Source organism: Protopterus annectens, chromosome 15.part0 (genome assembly GCF_019279795.1).
Source record: "Protopterus annectens isolate FY-2018-M chromosome 15.part0, PAN1.0, whole genome shotgun sequence".
NCBI lineage: Eukaryota > Metazoa > Chordata > Ceratodontiformes > Protopteridae > Protopterus > Protopterus annectens.
This window is the reverse complement of record NC_056749.1, coordinates 408,316,126-408,336,652: the sequence shown is the minus strand read 5'-3', so window position 1 is coordinate 408,336,652 and position 20,527 is coordinate 408,316,126. Positions and strand designations below refer to the sequence as shown.

At 41.9% G+C, this 20,527-nt stretch overlaps 1 protein-coding gene across 1 annotated transcript in view; it reads right to left on the bottom strand.

Moving 5' to 3' along the window:
- Positions 1 to 20,527, bottom strand: part of BRWD3 (bromodomain and WD repeat domain containing 3) — a 1,896,258-nt gene that overhangs the window by 107,682 nt on the left and 1,768,049 nt on the right. The window lies entirely within an intron of this gene.

The window sequence follows — 20,527 nt, the reverse complement described above, 5'->3', positions numbered from 1 at the left end:
TGAGTTATCCGAGTTTGTATCTTATTTGAATAACAATTCTTTTGGTATTAAATTCACTGCCAATATAGAGCAGGAAAATATTGTGTTTCTGGATGTAATGGTAACTAGGCTTTCAGATAACACCCTAGCTACTTCAGTTCATCGAAAATTTCCAGAATACAATACTTTGTTACATGCTCAGAGTTGCCACCCATGCCACATCATCCGCAATATTCCAAAATCTCAATTTATGAGGATCAGAAGGATCTGCTCTTCTGAACAAGAATATTCTAATTTCAGTCTTGATTTGTCCAGACGATTTATTAATCGTGGTTATAATGTACACAACCTGTTTACAACCATGGATGAAACCAATAGGTTAACACGTACAGAATTATTGGAATATAAACCACAGGATAGGGCACCTTCTGAGCAACAATCTAACCAACCTTTGAGTCTAGTAACTACTTATGGGACAAATACCAATCGGTTTACAGACATTATTAATCAGCATTGGGGTATTTTGTTATCACATGACATTTTGAATCAGATTTTACCTGACCAGTGTTCGTTCTCCTATTGTAGGGGACAGAACATGAACTCATACTTCACTCATTATAAGAGATATATTCCTACCATACCACAACAAACGACTTTATTTGGGGACATATTAATGGGCTGTTTTCCATGTGGCCATTGTTCTGCTTGTCAACATTTATTAAAAACAACTGAGTTCACAAGTAGGAATACCTCTAAAGTATTTAACATCAGGATTTTTGGAAATTGTAGTTCAGATTGGGTTGTTTATTTAGCAACGTGCACTTGTTCTGCTTTCTATATTGGACAGACATCTAGGCCAGTCAAATTCAGAATAGGTGAGCACATGAGTGCTATTAGGAATAAACGTATAACTAATGCACTGTTTAAACATACCATTGAACACCCATCTGCTACATTTAAATTTGTCATTATAGACAGGATAATTCTACATAGGAATTTCAAAGCAGGATGGCACAGGAAACTTAATGATATGGAAAATAAGTGGATTATCAAATTGGGGGGTCTGTTTAGACCTGGATTAAATGTATCAGAACAGTAATGATCAGACAATGTAGGAATATTACTATGTATTTTTTCAATGGATATATTGTATTTCCCACAGATATCCAGATATATTTATATCTTAGCATATATTTATAATATGCATGCGTAACATGGTTTCTTTTGTGATTTATTATATGTATACATATATTGGATGATTGTATTCTGATCAAGAGGATATATATATGAGTAATATTTTAATTTATATACTTGTATATCTCCCATATAAGCATAGTACATATAAATATATATACGTTATATTTTTTATTTTTCCATTTGGAACTGCAGATCTATGATTTTGTGGTTAATATGCATGTCCCTTTAAGAGCTGGATTATAAATTGTGTCAAACATGGCTGAAACCTTTTTTCATTTTGAGCATTGACAAAGGCTTGTTTAAGCCGAAACCGGTTTGCTTTAGTAATGGTTTATTACCATTACTTTGGATTAATGGCTTGATAATAAATTTATGCTGGAGCAATCCTTTACGTGCTGGTCCATTTTGTTCGCATATGTGATCTCCTTGGAGGCCTTAAAATTTTGGCTCCTCTGAGGTACTGTTTTAATAAGGGATGACAAAAGATTGGTGGCTCTGTATTGTAATGAGCCAAAATGGCAGAGGCATGAATTTTAATAGATGAAATAGATAGGCCTTTGTCCAGCATCTCAACTAAGTATTGTAAAATCTGAGGAATAAAGTTCCTTGTGCCTGGTTCCAAGCACAGAATCTCTTCCATTTTCCAGCATAAGATTTTCTAGTACGCCTTCTGGCCCCCAAAATGACATCCATCACAGCTTTACTGAGAGGTGTGTTTTGTATGACTACATTATCTGCCATGCTGCCAGGTTTAAAGTCCTGAGTTGGTTGTGCAGGATCTGTTTGTTTTGCTGGGACAGTAGATGAGATATCTGAGGTAAGGTCCACGCTGGGCTTTGAGACATGTTCTTTAGGATTGGAAACCAGTACTGGCGAGGCCAGTCTGGGGCAATCAGTATCATTTTTGGCTTCTCCTGTCTGACCTTTAGGAGTACCTTGGGGAGGAGAGGCAGTGGTGGAAAGGCATATACAGATAGTTTTTTTCAGCTGAAAGATAGGGCGTCCGCTTTCCATGCTTGTCTGTGACAAGTCCTTGAGCAGAATCTTTTTAGTTGGTAGTTGTGAGAGGAGGCAAATAGATCTATGTCCGGGCATCCTCATTTCCTTATCATGCTGAAGACTTGTGGATCCAGCTGCCACTCTTGGGGATCCATGAGGTTTCTGCTTAGTTCGTCTGTCAGAGTATTTTTCCTTCCTGGCAGGAATTGCGCCTGCAGATGTACTTGGTAAGTTAATGCTGTGTCCCACAAAGTCATGGCTAGTCTGCAAAGGGGGTAAGAATGTGTGCCCCCCTGCTTGTTTATATACCACATGACCATGGTGTTGTCTGTCTTTATCAGTAGTTGTCCCGGATGAAGTAGGTCCTTGAAGGCTGTCAGGGCATTCTGAACAGCTAGCATCTCTTTTTGATTGATATGTAGATGCATTTGGGTTGAGGACCATGTGCCCTGAATGCATCTTCCTGCCATGTGGGCCCCCCCAGGCATAATCTGATGCATCCGTTTTTAGTGTCTGCCTGGCTGGGGGTAATGTGAATGGCTGTCCCTTGTTTTGGTGACAAGCCTTTGCCCACCATCGAAACTCCTGTTGCAGGCAGGGAATGAGTAACCATTGTTTCCAGGCTGTGGCAATGTTGAGTCCAAACACTTTCTAGGTACCATTGAAGTTTCCTCATGTGCAGTCTTGCATATGGAATTAGTAGGATGCAGGATGCCATGAAGCCCAAAGCCTGCCGAATTTTTCTTGCAGATAACTGGGCCTTTGTTGTCAACATTTTGAAATAGGTAGTCAGTTGCCTTTATTTGTCTGGCAAGAGATAAGCCATCTGGGCAGTTGTATTTAAGCTTGCACCCAGGAATATTATCTCTTGAGAGGGTACTAGTTTTGATTTCTTTTCGTGACTGTGTACCCTAGGCATGTTAGAAGTCTTTTCACAAATGCCACATGCTGTAGAAGAATGTCCTTGTTCTCTGCTCGAATTAGACAGTCGTCCAAGTAAGAATATATTTGTATTCCTCTGTCTGCAGAATGCAAATACTGGTGCCAGGCACTTTGTAAAGACCCTGGGCACAGTAGATAAGCCGAAGTGCAGTGCAGAGAATTGGTAATGCATTGAGCCAGCCTTGAATCTGAGGTATCTTCTGCATAATTGTCTGATTGGGACATGCAGGTATGCCTCTTTTAGGTCTAGAGTCACCAGCCAAGCGTTCTTGCGCAGCATGGGCAGAAGCTGCTGCACAGTCATTATCTTGCATTTTGGTATATCCAGGAATGTGTTCAGAATAGATAGATCCAGTATTGGTCTCCAGGTCTTGTCCTTTCTGGGTACCAGGAACAGTAGAGTAAAATCCTTGTCCCTGCTCTTGCTCTGGTACTTGTTGAATGGCCCCCATGTCCATGAGGGATGAGACTTGTTTTTGTGCCTCTGCCCATTGATTTTTTGGCAGATCCAGCCATCCATTTGGCCTTTGGCAGAGTATGGAAATATAACTTGTACCCTTGTGACACGATATTTAGAACTCACTTGTCCTGGGTTATTAATGTGCCAATTTTGAGAAAAAATTGCTAATTTTCCCCCTAAGTGTGCTGCCAGGAGGTAAGTGCTTGGTGCAGGCAGGGGGAAGTCATTGGGACTGTTTCCTGTATAGTTGTGATTTGTCTTCTCCAACTTTGGAGGTAGAAGCACCCCATTGGTTTGACCTGTAGTAACCTTGTGCCTGGGATCTGCCTCTAGGGCATCTGGATCTGCCCCTTTGAGGTCTGTCTGACACAGGAAAGGACCAATTCTTTGTAGGCCAGTGTCTACTAAACCTAGGTGGCTGTACTTGTAAAAAATATTTGACAGTTTGCATAGATTTAGCTTTGTCCTCCATTTTCTTTAACACCTCCTCTGCCTTAACACCAAACAAAGTATCATGCTGTAAAGGTGCATCTAATAATTTAACTTTGACATGATCAGGCAGATTTTGTTCCTTTAACCAAGCATGCTTCCTAATTGCAGAACCTGTAACTGCGGCCCTGCAGGAGGCCTCCAAAGAATCAAAACCACATTGCAAAGTATGCTTTCCAACTTGTTCAGCTGCATGCAATAAATCCTGCACTTCCTTGTTTTCTGCACATTCAGAGTTTAATGACATTTTCTGTTTAAGCAATGCCATGACACGTTGCTGATATTTGAGCATATGAAACTGACAGTTTAAGGCCCTTACAGCCAAGGTAGCAGATTGTGTAAACCTTTTTCCCCCCATCTATCCAGTGCCCTAGAATCTGTGTCAGCGGGGGAAGGGTTTTTTGCAGCGGAAGCCTTAACTCCTTTATGACCATGTGAAATAGTTTCTGGGTCTGCAGCAGGGTTTTTAAAAAAGGAATTTATGAGAGTCAGGAACCCTGTAATATCTGACAGGCTTAACATGAGTTGGAGGTAAGGAGTCAGGGGTAAGAGTAGACTCCAGAAACACATCATCTACAATATCTAACACAGGTGGAATGGCTAGTGGCCTGTGTTGAGGTAGTAAAAGGAAATCCCTGAGCCTCTTTTTAGATTCTGAAAAATCTTGGCTCTCCCAGTGGAAATGCTCCCTCATGGTATGCAAGTTTTCCCCAAAAGAATAGTTCTCTGGAGGAGAAGCTGAAGGTATAGATTCTTCAGCGTCAGATTCCTCATAGGGGGGAAGAGAATATTCCTGAACAGAAGATGAATCAGAAGAAATAGAGAACTGCTCTGAAGATTCATTGCCAGTCTCTTGCCTAGGCCTCTTATCAGGAGGGGAATGGAAACCCCTAATCAAGGTAATTAAGTCTTCGGCCATTTTGAGCATCTGTTTTTTGGGCATAGAGGCCTGTCCACGTGGCTCTTGAGTTTGTTTCTTTGCTTTAGAAGGTGTTTTAGTCTTTGCCTTTGAAGCTGCAGTTGGCTTAATGTAAAGATGTTTAGGTCTGAATACACCCTCAGAAGCCGGTTCCTGCTCAGCGGCTCCAGACCCATCTGTAGTAATAGTATCCAAGGCTCCAATACCTTGAGTTTCCAGTGGCATGGCTGACTCCACGTGGGAGTCAGTAGTGGGCTGCGACTCTAAAGTAGCGGGCGTCAGAGGCTGCGAAAGCGCCTCACTGAGAACTGGCGACTGGCTTAGGAGAAGCTTTGTCGTCGGTTTTGGGCCTTGGTTGTCTATCTCTCTCCTTTTCTTTGCGTTTTTTGTGAAGTCCGGTAGTCGGATGGCTATCTGATGACATTTCTGGATAAGTAAACTGGCGTCCAAAATAGTTTAAAGCAAAATCATACAGATGCTTAATAGTGCGTTGGTTAAATCTAGCACAAAACCGACAACCAGCAAAGTTGTGATCAGGGCCTAGGCAAAGAATACAGTAAGAATGAAAGTCCTTATGAGGTATTTGCTTTCCACAAGAAATAAAATTATTAACTTTCTCTGACATCGGTCTGGAGCAAGAAAAAAGTTTCCCCAACGGGGTACTTAGCTTTATTGAAGACTTCAGATCTGACACGAAAGTCTCAGGAGTCGGCCGACCAGCACTTGCAAACTGCTTCTGCTTCGGGCACCGCACGGCAAGAAAGACTAAAGAAAATGGCGTCGGCCTCATCTTTATACCCCTGATGACCTGGCGTTGGGGAAGGGGCGATAGCAGCTGACGCAGGACCCAGGACTTTGAAATTCAGGTCGACTGAGGGCAACCTGCCAGCAGGATTACCCAAATGTAATGACTGCAACAGTGAAACACAAAGAATATCTGTTACACTGTTTACCTCACAGACAGATGGTACAGGGCATGATTTTTATCTTGGGAAGCATGGATGGGCTTAAAAAGGCTCACATGGGTTTGTTAGCCTAATAATCACCTATGAAAAGTACAGTTGTGTACACTTACCATAAATGTAGATGTTCGAGTGTATGTTGCAGTCATCACACTTGGATTATCCTGCCAGGGGTAGCCCTCAGTCGGCCCGAATAGCAGATGCTTAGTATTTCTGTGTCAGTTGCTGTCGCTCGAGTACTGACGTCAGGTCATCAGAGGTATAAAAACAGGCAGCCGACACCATTACATCAGTTTTTCTTGCCCCAAATATCAGGAGCCCCCAATTATGGAGCTAAGTTATGGTGGAAAAACACCACCAGTAAAAGGTAAATACCAATAGCCCTGTAAGGAGTGAGGAAGAGAGAGATACAAGGGGGCTGGAGGATGGGAAACAAGGACTGCTACAGTGAATACACTTGAACATCTACATTTATGGTAAGTGTACACAACTGTACTATGTTCTTCGTGTTTCACTGTTGCAGTCATCAAACATGGGTTGATTCCCAAAGCTGAAAAATGGGTGGAGACCGTCAAGAAGAGTTGGGGCTGGATAGTATGCCCTGCACGACTGCTGTTGCAAAGCATGCCCTGGATTTGGAAAAGATAGGCAGGTGGTAATGCTTGGTGAAGGTACGAACAGAACTCAAGTAGCAGCTTCCAGAATGTCCCTGGTAGGGACTCCTCTGAGAAAGGCTGTAGAGGTTGAAATTGCCATAGTGGAATGCGTTCTGACTCCCTGAGGGAGGTGATTTCCAATAGTGTTTGCAACAGAAATGGATAGTGTGCTATCCATTTGGAAATGGTTTGTTTTGATATGGCCTTGCCCTCTGCCACTGGTGCAAAGCTGACTAGCAACTGGTCAGACTTCCTAAAGGGATTAGTCCTATCAAGGTAGAATCTGAGCTGTCTGTGCACATCTAAAGAATGCAGGATCCTTTCCCCCTTATTTTGAGGATTAGGCGAAAAGGTGGGCAAATTGATAGATAGGTTGAGAGCCACACTGGACATCACTTTAGGCATGAAAGTTGGGTCAGTCCTCAGAGACTCTGTCAGCATGAAAAATAATGAAGGGTTCCACAGCAGTAAGTGCTTGTAGCTGAGACACTCATAGGTTCATGGGTAGGTACTAGGATATCGGCCCAAGGGTCTACATAAGCCTAGCCAGCAAGGTTCCATAGCTTACGCCACCCAAGAAAGTTATTTTCCTGTGCCACTGTCCAGCACAGACACAGAAGTGATCCCTGGGGTGTATTTCCTATTTCCCATCTACTCATCAAGATTTTTCTTGAGTGCTAATGAAGAACTTTGCTCGACATAGATGGGTAGCTTGTTCCAGAGTATAGGAAGTCTCTGGGACAGGAATCTATCCCTCCAGTGTGTCCTGTTTATTGTGGTAACAAAGTTTAGGTCCCTACAGCATGTAGCTCGGAGGGATTGGGATTTCTTTAGGTGTAGCATGTCCAACAGCTCTGGGTTTGACATAGCTTTATATGTTAGGCAGAGATCACCTTGGAGAAGGCGATATGCTATGGAGTAAAGCTGGAGTTTTTTGAGGTGGTCAGTGTAGGGCATTTGAGGCCAGTAATCCTCTTTGTGAGATACTTCTGTGGCCTTTCCAGCTGCTGCAGATGTCTTGTGAGGTACATTCCAAAACGGGCGTTGTACTCTATAATGTGTCTAATGAGTGACAAGTAGAGGAGAACAATAACCTCTTTTTTCCTGGATGAGAACCCTTTTATGATGAGGTGTGCCACATAGAAGGATTTCTGGACTACAGTGGCGATGTGACTATCAAAGGAGAGACTACTGTCCACCTGGGTCCCGAGGTCTCTTATCACGCATTCGGTGTTAAGTAGATTGCTGCCTATGTGGTAGTTCATGGGCACAGGGTTTTTACCAAAAGGGATGACACACTGCACTTTTTGGCACTGAGCTTGAGGCCATGGCTCTGACACCAGGCATCTGTTTCAGTGAGGCTCTTCTGTAGGATGTCCACATCATTTGGGGACTTGACTATGGCTCCTAGTTTGCAGTCATCTGCGAACTCTTCTAGCTGAAGTGATGGCCAGAAGCAAGGCTGTTTTCCAAGAGTGGAATTTTAACTCTGCTGATGCTGCAGGCTCAAAGGGGGGTAGTGTGAGCTTTTCCAACACGAAGTTAAGGTCCCAAGCAGGGGTGGGGGGGCTGTTCTTGGTGACCTTAAGTTGATAGCCCCTCTCAGGAACTGCTTGATGACAGGATGAGAGGAGAGGTGGCTCAGTTCTGTAATGAGCAGAGATGGCAGAGGCATGGATCTTATTGGAGGAGATGGAGAAGCCTCTGTGCAGGCTAGGTAATCCAGGATGAGAGGTAAGGAGGCCTATGCTGTCTCTGCTATTTTAGTGTGAATCCAGGAACAATACCTTTTCCACTTGTCAACATAGGATTTTTACTTGTACTGGGTCATCTGGCTTCACGTATAACATCCAGTACCTGCTTGCTTAGGCTGGCCACTGGAGGAGAAATCAAGGGATAAGCCAGGCTGCAAGGTTCACGGTCTGCAACTGTGGATGCAAGAACTATCCCTCCTGCTGAGTCAGGAGAGTACGGACTTGGGGTAGGTGCCATGGAGTCAATGGTGACAGACTGCGCTGTAGATGGTACCAGTGTTGGCGTGGCCAGTCTGGGGATGTCAGGATTACCCTTGGTCTTACCTCTCATTTTAAGTAATACTCTTGTAAGAAGAGGTAGAGGGAGAAATGCATAGATTGAGAGGTTTGCCCACTGGAAGGCTAGGGAATCCTCTTTCCAGGCCTTGCTGCGAGGTACCCTGGTGCAGAATTTGTTGAGCTGGTGGTTGTAGGGGGAGGCAAATAGGTCCACCTTCGGAGTACCCAATTTCTGGGTCACAAGGCTGAAGGTGTTGTGGTTTAATTGCCACTCGTGTGGGGCTAGGAGATTTCTGCTTAAGTTCTCTGCCAGAGAGTTTTGTTTGCCTGGCAGGAATTGAGCTTGCAGGTGAATATACATGGCTGAGGCCGTGTTCCATAGTGTCATGGCTAGCCTGCAGAGTGGGTTCCTCCCTGCTTGTGTATGTACCACATCACTGTTGTGTTGTTGGTTTTGATTAGTAAAGGCCCTGGAAAGAGTAGGGATGTGAAAGCTGTTAGCGCGTGCTGAACAGCTAGCATCTCTTTTTGGCTGATGTGCGTATGAATTTGATTTGGGCTCCAGTGGCCTTGAATGCACCTGCGGTCCAGATGTGCACTCCAGGCATAATCTGATGCATCTGTGGTTAGGGTCTTTGTGGCATGGGGTTGTGTAAAGGGAAGCCCCTTGTGGTTGCATGCTGCTGCCCACCAAAGGAACTCTTTCCTTAGACAAGGTATCATAGGTATGATTGTTTCCAGGTCCTGAGAATGTTGGCACCAACGACTTTTTAAGTACCACTGAAGTTTCCTCATATGCAGTCTGGCATATGGAATTAACAGAATGCAGGAGGCCATGAACCCTAGAGCCTGCAGGATTTTCCTTGTGGATAGCTGGGTTCTGGTAGCCATTTGAGCAAAGTTGCCTGTCAGATAGGCATGTTTTTCTGGAGTAAGAAATGCCATCTGGGATGGTATGTCCAAGCTTGCTCACAGGAATAAATGTTTTGACTGGGGACTAGTTTGGATTTCATTTTGTTGATAGTATACCCCAGGGAGGTTAGGAGGTACTTTACAAATGTCAGGTGCTGCAACAGCTTTTCCTGATTGTCTGCCTGAATTAGGCAATTGTCCAAAAATGGATAAATTTGAATATTTCTCTGTCTGCAATAGGCAATGGCTGGAGCCAGGCATTTTGTGAAAACTCTGGGAGCAGTGGATAAGCCAAAGGAAGTGCAGAGAAGTGATAATGCACAGATCCTGCCCTGAAACGTAGATATTTCCTGCAGGAGTTCCTTACTGGGATGTGCAGATGGGCTTCTTTTAAGTCTAGGGTGACTAACCAGGCATCCTTGGCTAGCACTGGTAGAAGCTGCTGTAGAGTGAGCATTTTGAATTTTGGTACCACCAGAAAGGTGTTGAGAATTCAGAGATCTAGAACTGGGTGCCAAGTTCCCTCTTTTCTGGGTACCAGGAAGAGTCTAGAATAGAATCCTTGGCCTGTCTGTTCCACAGGAACAGGATGAATTGCCTTTATGCCTTTATAGAGAGCAGGGATTGAACTTGATTTTGTAACTCTGCCCACTGGTTTGGAGGAAGGTCTGGGAACCTGTTTAGGGTTGGCAGTGAGTGGAAGTAAAATTTGTACCCCTGGGATACAATGTTGAGGACCCATCAGTCTTTGGTGACGGAAATCCAGTTTTTTTGCATGTAGGGCAAGTTTTCCTCCTAGAGGCACAAGCAGTTGTGCAGAGGTGGGGAGTGGAGTTGGGAAGTCATTGGGAATTCTTTCCATAAGGGGGTGGCGTAGCACTCCCTGCTTTGGAGGTGGAGGCACTCCATTGCTTAGATCTCTGCATACCCTGAGACCGTAGTTTGGATGGTATGTTACCCCTGGGTCTGGTTTGACATGGCCTTGAGGGGGCTGGAAAGAACCAATGTTTCGAGGGGCAATGCCTACTGAATCTAGGTGGCTGTACTTGCAAGAATTCTGTCTGCATAGATTTATCTTTTTCTTCCATCTTTTTAAGAACCTCTTATGCTTTGGTGCCAAACAGACTGTCCCTGTCCAAAGGAGCGTCTAATAACTTTGATTTGACATGGTCTGGCAAGGTCTGTTCCTTAAGCCAAACATGCCTTCTCAGTACAGAACCAGTGACTGCTGCCCTGCAAGATGCTTCTAAGGTGTCAAAACTACACTGCAATGTATGCTTGCTGATTTGGCTTGCAGAATGCATAAGCTGTTGCAATTCTTTATTTTCTGCACAGTCTGCAAAGGTAGCTATTTTTTTGCTTAAGTTCCATAACATGTTGCTGGTACTTCAGCATGTGAAACTGACAATTCAGAGCCCTAATGGCGAGAGTTGCAGTGGTACATACTTTCTTACCCCATCTGTACAAAGCTCTGGAATCCCTGTTCGAAGGGGTGGGATTCTTGGCTGTAGTAGCTTTGATACCTTTAGGCCCCTGGGAAATGATATCTGGATCAGCAGTAGAATTTGTGAGAGTCAGGTACTCTGGAGTACCTGTCAGGTTTCCTAGGAGCAGGAGGTAAAGTATCAAGGGTAAGGATGGATTCCATAAAGACATTTGCCGCCTCGCATCAAGAGGTTCTCCAGTTTGATCCTTGGCTGGGGTGCCTTCTGTGTGGAGTCTGTATGTCCTCCCTGTGGTCGCGTGGGTTTCCTCCGGGTGCTCCGGTTTCCTCCCACATCCCAAAGACATGCTGTAGGTGGATTGGACACACTAAATTGGCCCTAGGCATGAGTGTGTGCGTGTGTATGCCTTCTGTGGAAGGTTGGGCGCCGGGCTGGCAACTCGACACTGTAAAACTCCACTGCCAATCATGAGCAGACACTGATCCGCTGTGGCGACCCCTAACCAGGAAAAGCCGAAAGAAGAACAACAACAACTTCTTCCAGGACTGGGGGTATTGCTAAAGGCCTATGTTGTGGCAAATCTAGAAATTCTCTGAGTCTCTTTTTGGACTGAGGATGGTCTTGGCATTCCCGATGGAAATGCTCTCTTAAGGTATGTAAGGTTTCACCAAAAGAAAAACCTCTGGAGGAGAGGCAGAGGGAATGGATTCCTCTGCATCAGAATCCTCATAAGCAGATAAGGGCATATCTTCATAATCATACCTCAGAGTCGTCGGACTCTTGGTCTGTTGAAGCTGCAAGGGACTGATCTCTTTTTCTCTTAGCAGGGGAAGACTGGCTTCCCCTAATCAGCATAATAAGATCTTCTGCCATTTTAAGCATTTGATGTTGTGGCAAGGAAGCAGGTGCATGCACTTTGGTCATCGGTTTTCTAGGTGTAGCGCATACTCTCGGCCTTACAAACTCAGTAGTTTTAGACAGAACTGAAGATGCGAAAGAGGTCGTCGGGTTTGTGTCAAACATCGGTAGTGCAAAGGAACTTCCTCAGAATGTGGTGCCTGCTCAGTGGCTCCGGACCCATCCAAGGTAGAGACATCTGTAAGTTCCATAGTCGAAGAAGAGTCTCGTGGCATACCGGACTCAGTACCGGTGAACTGTCGACTAACTTAATGGAAGCGTCGTCGGCAGTTTTGGACCTGTGCGGTCTGTCTCTGTCTTTATCCTTATGTTTTTCAGAATATTGGTAGTCGGATGGCTTACTGAAGCCATTTCATAATATGGAGATCAAGAACGAAAGTATTCAGCGACAATAAGGGCCTGACGATGAATGGTTCGGGCGTTGAACAAGGCACAAAACTGACAGCGAGGTACATCGTGGTCTGGGCCTAAACAGGTGACACAGTAAGAATGAAAATCTCGGTGTGGTATTTGCTTTCCACAGGCAAGACAACTGTTAACTTTTTCTGACATCAGAGCAAGAAAAAAGGATCCCCAATGGGGTCCTTAGCTTTTGGAGACTTTAAGATGGTTCAATTCGTAAACGAAAAACTCATGTAGCAGCCGACCGGCACCTCGTGTGAACTGCTTCTGCTTCGGGCTCCTCGGCAAGAAAGACTGATGCAATGGTGTCGGCTGCCTGTTTTCATATCCCTGACGCCAGTCCTGGAGCAACAGCAACCAACGCAGAAATACTAAGTCTCTGGTATTCGGGTCGACTGAGGGCTACCTGCAGGCAGATAACCCAAGTGTGATGACTGCAACAGTGAAACACAAAGAACATTTTGCAGTTCTGTTTATCCAGTAGAGCATTCCAAGAAACATTTTTTTTTTGAGGAAATATCTGTGAAGAGAGTTGAGTGGATTTCTAAAGTTTGAGGGAAATCCCTAGTTGGTAAAGTAAGATACTATAATTTTAGCATGCTCAACTCCTTCAGAGACTTTTATCTGAATCAGTCATCTTGCTGTAGAGTCAAATAAGCAAAGACTGGAGCTAAACATTTGGCAAACAGACAGGGAGCAGTTAAAACTCAAACTGCAAGGAGGTAAAATAAAAATACACTGACCCCAAGAAGAAGCCAGAGTAATCATCTGTGGTTCTTGAAAAGGGAGACGAAGGTATGCATCCTTCATGTTTAGCATTCCCAAAAGGGGGCCTAGAAGTAAGACAGGAAGAGATCAAACACAAGTATCCTGAACTGCTTCACCACCAGCAATCTGTTCAACTTTGAGAAGACCACTGCTTATCTCAGACTCATTTTTCTTGGAACTAACCTGAAATATAAACCTTACACTTGTTCTCAGAGGTACACTCACGAATGATGCTGAATCTAGCAATGTTACTTCCAGGGAAACCTGTCTGTGGTGTAACACGTATTCCTATGAAGGGAAAGACTGCTCTAAATTAAATTTTGTATCCTGTGCTCATGAGTTACCTCACATTGAAGAGGCCTAAACATAATAAGCCTGCCTCCTAGAAGCCGCAAAATGAAGAAGATAATCAAAACTTGAAGACAGCCTCACTGTCCTCCTTGGTCCCTGCTGCCATTCCAATGGTCCATCTCAAATGCTGTTTTCTGTTTAAACTGTATAGCACAATACTGTTTACAGTAAAAATGGCTATTTCCTGGACAGAAAGCTCCTACTGTATTTGATTACAGGACAATCACACAGCTCTTATGTCTGGCATTTTTCCTCCATTTTTTACACAGTTCTTTCAACAGAGGCCCAAAAAGTTGATCCTTGTCCAGGTATGCATGTAAGAACTAGATTAATGAAAAAAAATACAAAGCTGGATAAAGGTCAGAGACATCGTGATACAGCAATTATCCAAAAAAGAGATGAACCACCACCAAGGCTTAAGAAAAAAAAAACTTTAATATCCACATAAAAAAGCACTTTTCAAGATACACTGACTGCTTCTTCACACAATTTCAAATGTTCCATACAAGATAGGTAAACCTACAACAGCCAATCAACAATGAGAAGCAATCTTAAACGTAACATCAGAAAAATGAAACAATCAAAAAAATGTAACATAAAAAGTAGACATACTAATAAAATAATGCATGTACATACAAATGAAAGCAGACTTTGATTTTACATTTGCCGGCTGATAAACACCCTGGTATTAATGAAGTGGTTTCTTTAAAACTGACACTGAAAGCACGAGCACTTCACCATTGAGGTTCTGTATGTACTTTGATTAATGCCTTTTTATATGCTATTTGTATTTCTAGTTTGTATACGCTTTGTATATTAGAGTATGGTTTACATGTACATGTGTTATTTTATTAGCATGTCTACTTTTTTATGATGTTACATTAAAGATTTTTGTTATTTTGTTCAGCTTTGGTGCTCGTTCGTCTATTTTTTTGATTATTGCATTTAAGAGCTGCCCCTTGCTGTCCTTGGCAAGGGTCTGAATTTTAGCCATGTATGCCAACTGGCAGAGTTTGAATCAAAAAACATACTGTAGGCATCAAAAGTTTTGCAACTGCATTTTTCATGCGTCTTCTGAAAACTGTATACGAATTTTCAAAGGCACTTATTATAGGGTGTCTACATGGCCTACACAGACACATTCTTGCCTGCTTACTGTTACCTTTTCAATACAGCACATGTAGCTGGCCATTAACAGCCTTAATTGCTAAGGCGGCCTATCTCCAAGACCCAACTTTCATTTAATTAGGAAAGGTGTTACTGGTAAGAGCCATCTGCAATCCTCTAGCCATGTCTAGAGAAATAACAGCAAGCAATGGAGTTTTAGAATGAATACTCACTTTCTCATCTGGTAAAAACAGTTTCCTAGGCATAACTGAACACAAGTCAGGCTCCAATATTTGACAAGAGAACACACTCAAGAGTCTTCTATACCTAAAAAAAAGTATGCATTCACAGTAAATATATTAAAACAAAACACAATGTATACATAAACAATGCCCACCAATACTGAGTCAACAAACTCCAAGTCTTATTAAAAATGAACTTTGGTTCATTTATTTTTAATAAAATCTGGATTCTGGAGTTGGCCAATGCAGTACTGGCTATCCCTAACAAAGTAAAACAATGTCAGAGAGAAAAGGTTTTTGGCCCTCATTTGCAATGATGCCACACCAGTTTAGTGTTCCCCTTAATGATAGTGCCTCCATCCGGAACAAAGGATAAGGGCTCAACCTGCTTAGACTTTCTGTCATAGTTTAATTCCTAGGGTCCAAAGGCTAGTGCATCAGAAGTGCTCCCTGCTCAAGGACTGCAATGGTCATCTATGGGCACCAAAGAATTATACTTTTAACAGCATCAATTTCTTGAGATGCCTGGAATGACAGACTCTAATATCCTGACATCAGCCTCCAAGGGACACTGGGATGTAGATGGATACACTAGGGATAAGGGCTCACAAATGTGTGCTTTTGCAGAGCAAACAGCATCAGGTTCTAACAGTCACAATAGCTCCATGCTCTCCATCTACGAAAGGTTTCACATATTGTTAAGTTATCTTCTTGGGATCTTTTGACTCTCAGCTCATAAGTAAATGAGATGTTTCTCAGTTTCACAGGTGGTTGCCCCTTGTTGTTCTTCCTGCTCTAAGAAGGCAATCAGGGTTCATACATTTTACAGTAAGCACAATGTTTATAGTTGGACACTAATGTGACTGGGCCAAAGCAGAACAGGCAATAAAACTGAATATCCTTTGGTGAAATGTTAGCTACAAGACCACTTTCTGGTGACCTGTCCAGGGCACAGTCATGTATGTAATGAACCAGACACATTACAATACAAAGCAATCTACAGATCAGATATATAAAAAAAAAATTCTCAAGTGGGTAAGTCACACCTTGGACAGTAAATATGAACATATTTCAATTATATACCCAAATAAAATAAAGATGGGTACCTCCCCCCTTTATTCTGTATGTTTTACTAACATCTTTGTCATGGAAAGGTGACTCTGCATGAATGATTTTATACATCACACAACTAAAACTGAATCATTGTGCTGATTATTCATAGAACAAAATGAAGGATGTAATAAGTACAAAGATTTTTTTTTATCAACATCTTGAAAAAATAACATTCATTAAGGAAATGTTAAAGTAAAGCAATACTTGATCGTAAACTGAAATCACATATATCTTGCAATACAGCTGTAAAGGCATGTCTGAATCTATTCCCCTTGTCCGCCTTGTTCCTTGACAGCTTGGGTTTGATGCCAAGCTCTATAGCATGAACAAGATGGGGCAGAGACTCTAGCATAAATGCAGCCGCTCTGTTCTCCCCGACAATTAGATTTGGAGTGATGGGCACTACACTGATTATCAGGCCAAGCTCACGAATGAGAAAAAGAAGTGCTCCTGTCTACAAAAATTGCACCTGTGTTCAACTCTGAAATCTTGTATGTGGTGGCAAGCTGAGCAATCTCAGTCTGTCACTCAACCCAAAAGATCTCTTTCTTTTGAAGAATATGGGACTAGCTGGGCCTTGTATTACTGCACGTCCTCCATTAAAAATAATAAAAAAAAAACTTGAGTACTGTTTAGCAAGTCTCCCTATAAAAAATACAGAATACTACAAATTCACTGAAATCAGTGGAAAACAGTGCAGCACATAAAAATAACACAGAAATAAAGATAAACAGATTATACAAAGGTCTGAGGAGTAACAGAATATCTGGCAGTGTAAGGCATGGGATTTACTTGTTCTATACATAATAATACACAAGTTAAGGAATAAAACAGCCCTTAAACTGCTCAGACATCGGCTAACAAAGCAAGCAACAAACACCTCTGACATAATCCTATAAAGAACAAGACAAAGGTAGTCTGCTGTAGGCTGCTTATTTGATGTCTAAACAGAATATTCCTGGACTAAATCTCTCACGAAAAGAATACTATTGTGAAACAAGGTTAAGATGTTAAGACTTCTGTTATGTTTGCCTTAACTGTAGTAATAAAATGCCACAAGACATAAATCACTGAAAAAATATGTGGAGCTACTTATCCAGACTGTCCAATAAACAAACAATGCAAAAATATTACTACAGGCATGTCACAAATTTGCCTAATCACATGGAGCTATGCGCCAAAAAATCATAAAGCTACAATGAGTCAATCAGGCACAAAGACCTATTACTACACCAGCCATAGCTTCATAAGTAGCATCACATAAACACCATTGCCCTTGAAGACCAACTGACCTCAGCAGTTTAGATTTTTTTGAAGACAACTCTTCCTTTCCTAAGAAGTTACTTGAACTACCTCTGATCCAAGCAGTGAACTCTAAAAAGATATCAAATACGCCAAAGAGCTATGAGCTGTCAATTCTAAGGTAATAGGGGTAATAAAACCTCTTGCCATATCTGTTGACTAACTCTCTTTTGCTAGTAAAAGGTAATTTACTACCAGGAATGGAAGATTAACTTGATGCATCAGAAGTCATACGGTTTGCTAAATGTTGCAGGATCTAATGTCAAACTATAATAAAAGTAATATTTATCTGGCTTAAATGCTGTTACTCAATATAAGATTAATACAAGACTACTCATAACCACAGCTGCTCTAGGTTTACAGTGGCTGAAGCTCTAGATACAAGTCTGTTGTTGCTCACTTCATACAAGAATGAGCTCAATTGCTTTATTATTTTTCAATATTCTTTGATACAGCAGGTTTCCATGGAAACAGCAAGACATTTACACTGCTGCTTAGTCACACTTCTCCCTTTGTATAGGGACCTTAGAGGGATAATAAAGACACCTACCTACATGGGTGGGTACAGGGTGAAATGACCGTTTTCCCCCCAATCTGTTGGGGAACTTCAGTATTGATATGTTTCATGAGCAAATATAAGCTCACACTGTGGGTTTTCAGCAGTCACTGCTGTGGAACCATAATGCAAGTTGAGGGGTTTGGAAGAATCACTGCAGACTTGGTTTCATCTTTCTCAAACATGTATTACCTGATTTTTATGAAACATGAAGCCTTTAATTTCTGCTCGATAAATCCTTGAACACACCAAAAAAAAAAATAAATAAATAAAAATAAATAAATAAAGGAAACACATACACACACAGCCACAGGTTCTGGGATGTTAATCATTTCAGACAATTTGCTCTTTAGAAGAAATTTCCAAAGCAGGGGACAAAATGTTATCAAACAGTATGAAAAGGCTCATTAAAGCTAGTATCTTGCAGAAGGCAGAGACACAAATCTAAACGATCAGAGGTAATACACTGGGTGAGAGTTGCTAAAATTTAAAAGGACTCTCAAACAAAACAGAAGGGTTCCTGCCTTTGTTTAGAGTCATGATTTTTTATGAACTACACAGAAAAAAAATTTCCATTCAATCAAGTAGAAGATGTATAACACATGAAGCAGCACGAAGAAGAAATTAAAACAATGTGCATCAATTTGAAATATAAGAGGAAGCCATGCACATACTTACACCAGCACATTCCAGTGCAAGGCCTGCACTGATAGCAATGAACATTGCCACCACTTTACAATTTTCAAGTCCAGCGAAAAAAATAGATGGAAATATTAAAATAATTTTGCTGTTACAGTAAATCTCTCAAAATACATTCACAGGCCACTTTTGCTTTAAGCACGTGATTTCATCTGTAGTAATATAAACTGCGGATAAAACACCCAGAACAAAGACATACACCATAAGCACTCGGAATACTTTCAAAATTTAAAAGATTTAATTTCTGCAAAATTTAGCTCTTAAAACACTTAACTGTCAACAACTTATACAGATGGTTACAAACATTACTTAAAATGTAAAAACAAATAGCATGATACACAACAAGAGCAATATAACCACTTTCATTAATCTGAGTAAAAGAAATGTATCCTAAAGCTAATACAGAGGGAAAACTTAAGCAGCAGCATGACTCGTTTTCATAAAAAACAGTGCAAACAGTTATCAAAATTATTTACCAAAATGATTTTACCCCAGCAAATTTTAACATCTATCCATCCACAACCCCTTTTTCCCATATAGAAAAATAAATCTTTGCTTCAAAAACAGACTATTAATAAATATACTTTAAATACTGCATTGAAAACCTGCAGGACTATGATCAAGGTAAAGGCAAACCTGCATATATGTTTATGCACACAAAGGCAAGTGTTAAGTAGTTTATATACATATATTTCTTATTTGCAGTGGTGATGGACAGGTTGACAGACGAGATTAGACAGGAGTCCCCGCGGACTATGATGTTTGCAGCTGACATTGAGATATGTAGTGAGAGTAGGGAACAGGTTGAGGAGACCCTGGAAAGGTGGAGATATGCTCTAGAGAGGAGAGGAATGAAGGTCAGCAGGACTAAGACAGAATATATGTGTGTGAATGAGAGGGAGGATAGAGAAATGGTGAGGATGCAGGGAGCAGAGTGGGCGAAAGTGGATGACTTTAAATACTTGGGATCAACATTTCAGAGTAATGGCGAGTGTGGAAGAGAGGTGAAGAAGAAAGTACAGGCAGGGTGGAGTGGGTGGAATAGAGTGTCAGGAGTGATTTGTGACAGACGAGTACCGGTAAGAGTGAAAGGGAAGGTCTACAAGAGATTAGTGAGACCAGCTATGTTATATGGGTTGGAGACAGTGGCACTGACAAAAAGGCAGGAGTCAGATCTGGATGTGGCAGAGTTAAAGATGTTAAGATTTGCACTGGGCGTGACGAGGGTAGACAGGATTAGGAATAAGTATATTACAGGGTCAGCCCAGGTTGGACAGTTTGGAGACAAAGCCAGAGGCGCGAGATTGCATTGGTTTGGGCATGTGCTTAGGAGGGATGCTGGGTATATTGGGAAAAGGATGCTAAGGATGAAGCTGCCAGGTAAGATGAAAAGAAGGCCTAAGATAATGTTTATGGATGTGGTAAGAGAGGACGTGCGGGTGGCTGGTGTGACAGAGCAAGATGCAGAGGACAAGAAGAAATGGAAACAGATGATCCGCTGTGGCTACCCCTAATGGGAACAGCTGAAAGAAAAAAAAAGATGTTATTATATATATATGTATATATAAATACACACATACACACACACACACACACACACACGTGTGTGTGTGTGTATATATATATATATATATATATATATATATATATATATATACACACACACACACAAATATACACACATACATATATATGCATGCTGTACATACAGACACACTTCCACCCACCCACTTACAAATACATAGAACATAGCTGATTCTAAGGCATTTAACTGTCCTGCAATTAGAATCTTCAAAACACAGAGAAAAACATTGCAGCACCATTACTGCACACAGAGTAACAGGATTTAGGATGGATCCTTCAGAGGTGGGGGCAAGTTTATGACATTATTCTCTATGCATCTCAAAATCTAAAATATGCTTTAACATGGGCCTTGCGGAGCTGCAAGACCAATAGTGAATATGTGACAAACCAAGCTCCTTGAACTGACTGTGACACTCCTGAACCTGAATGGAAACCACTCAATGAGTAGATGGAGGTCCATGTTACAGATATCAATACACACATAGATTTACA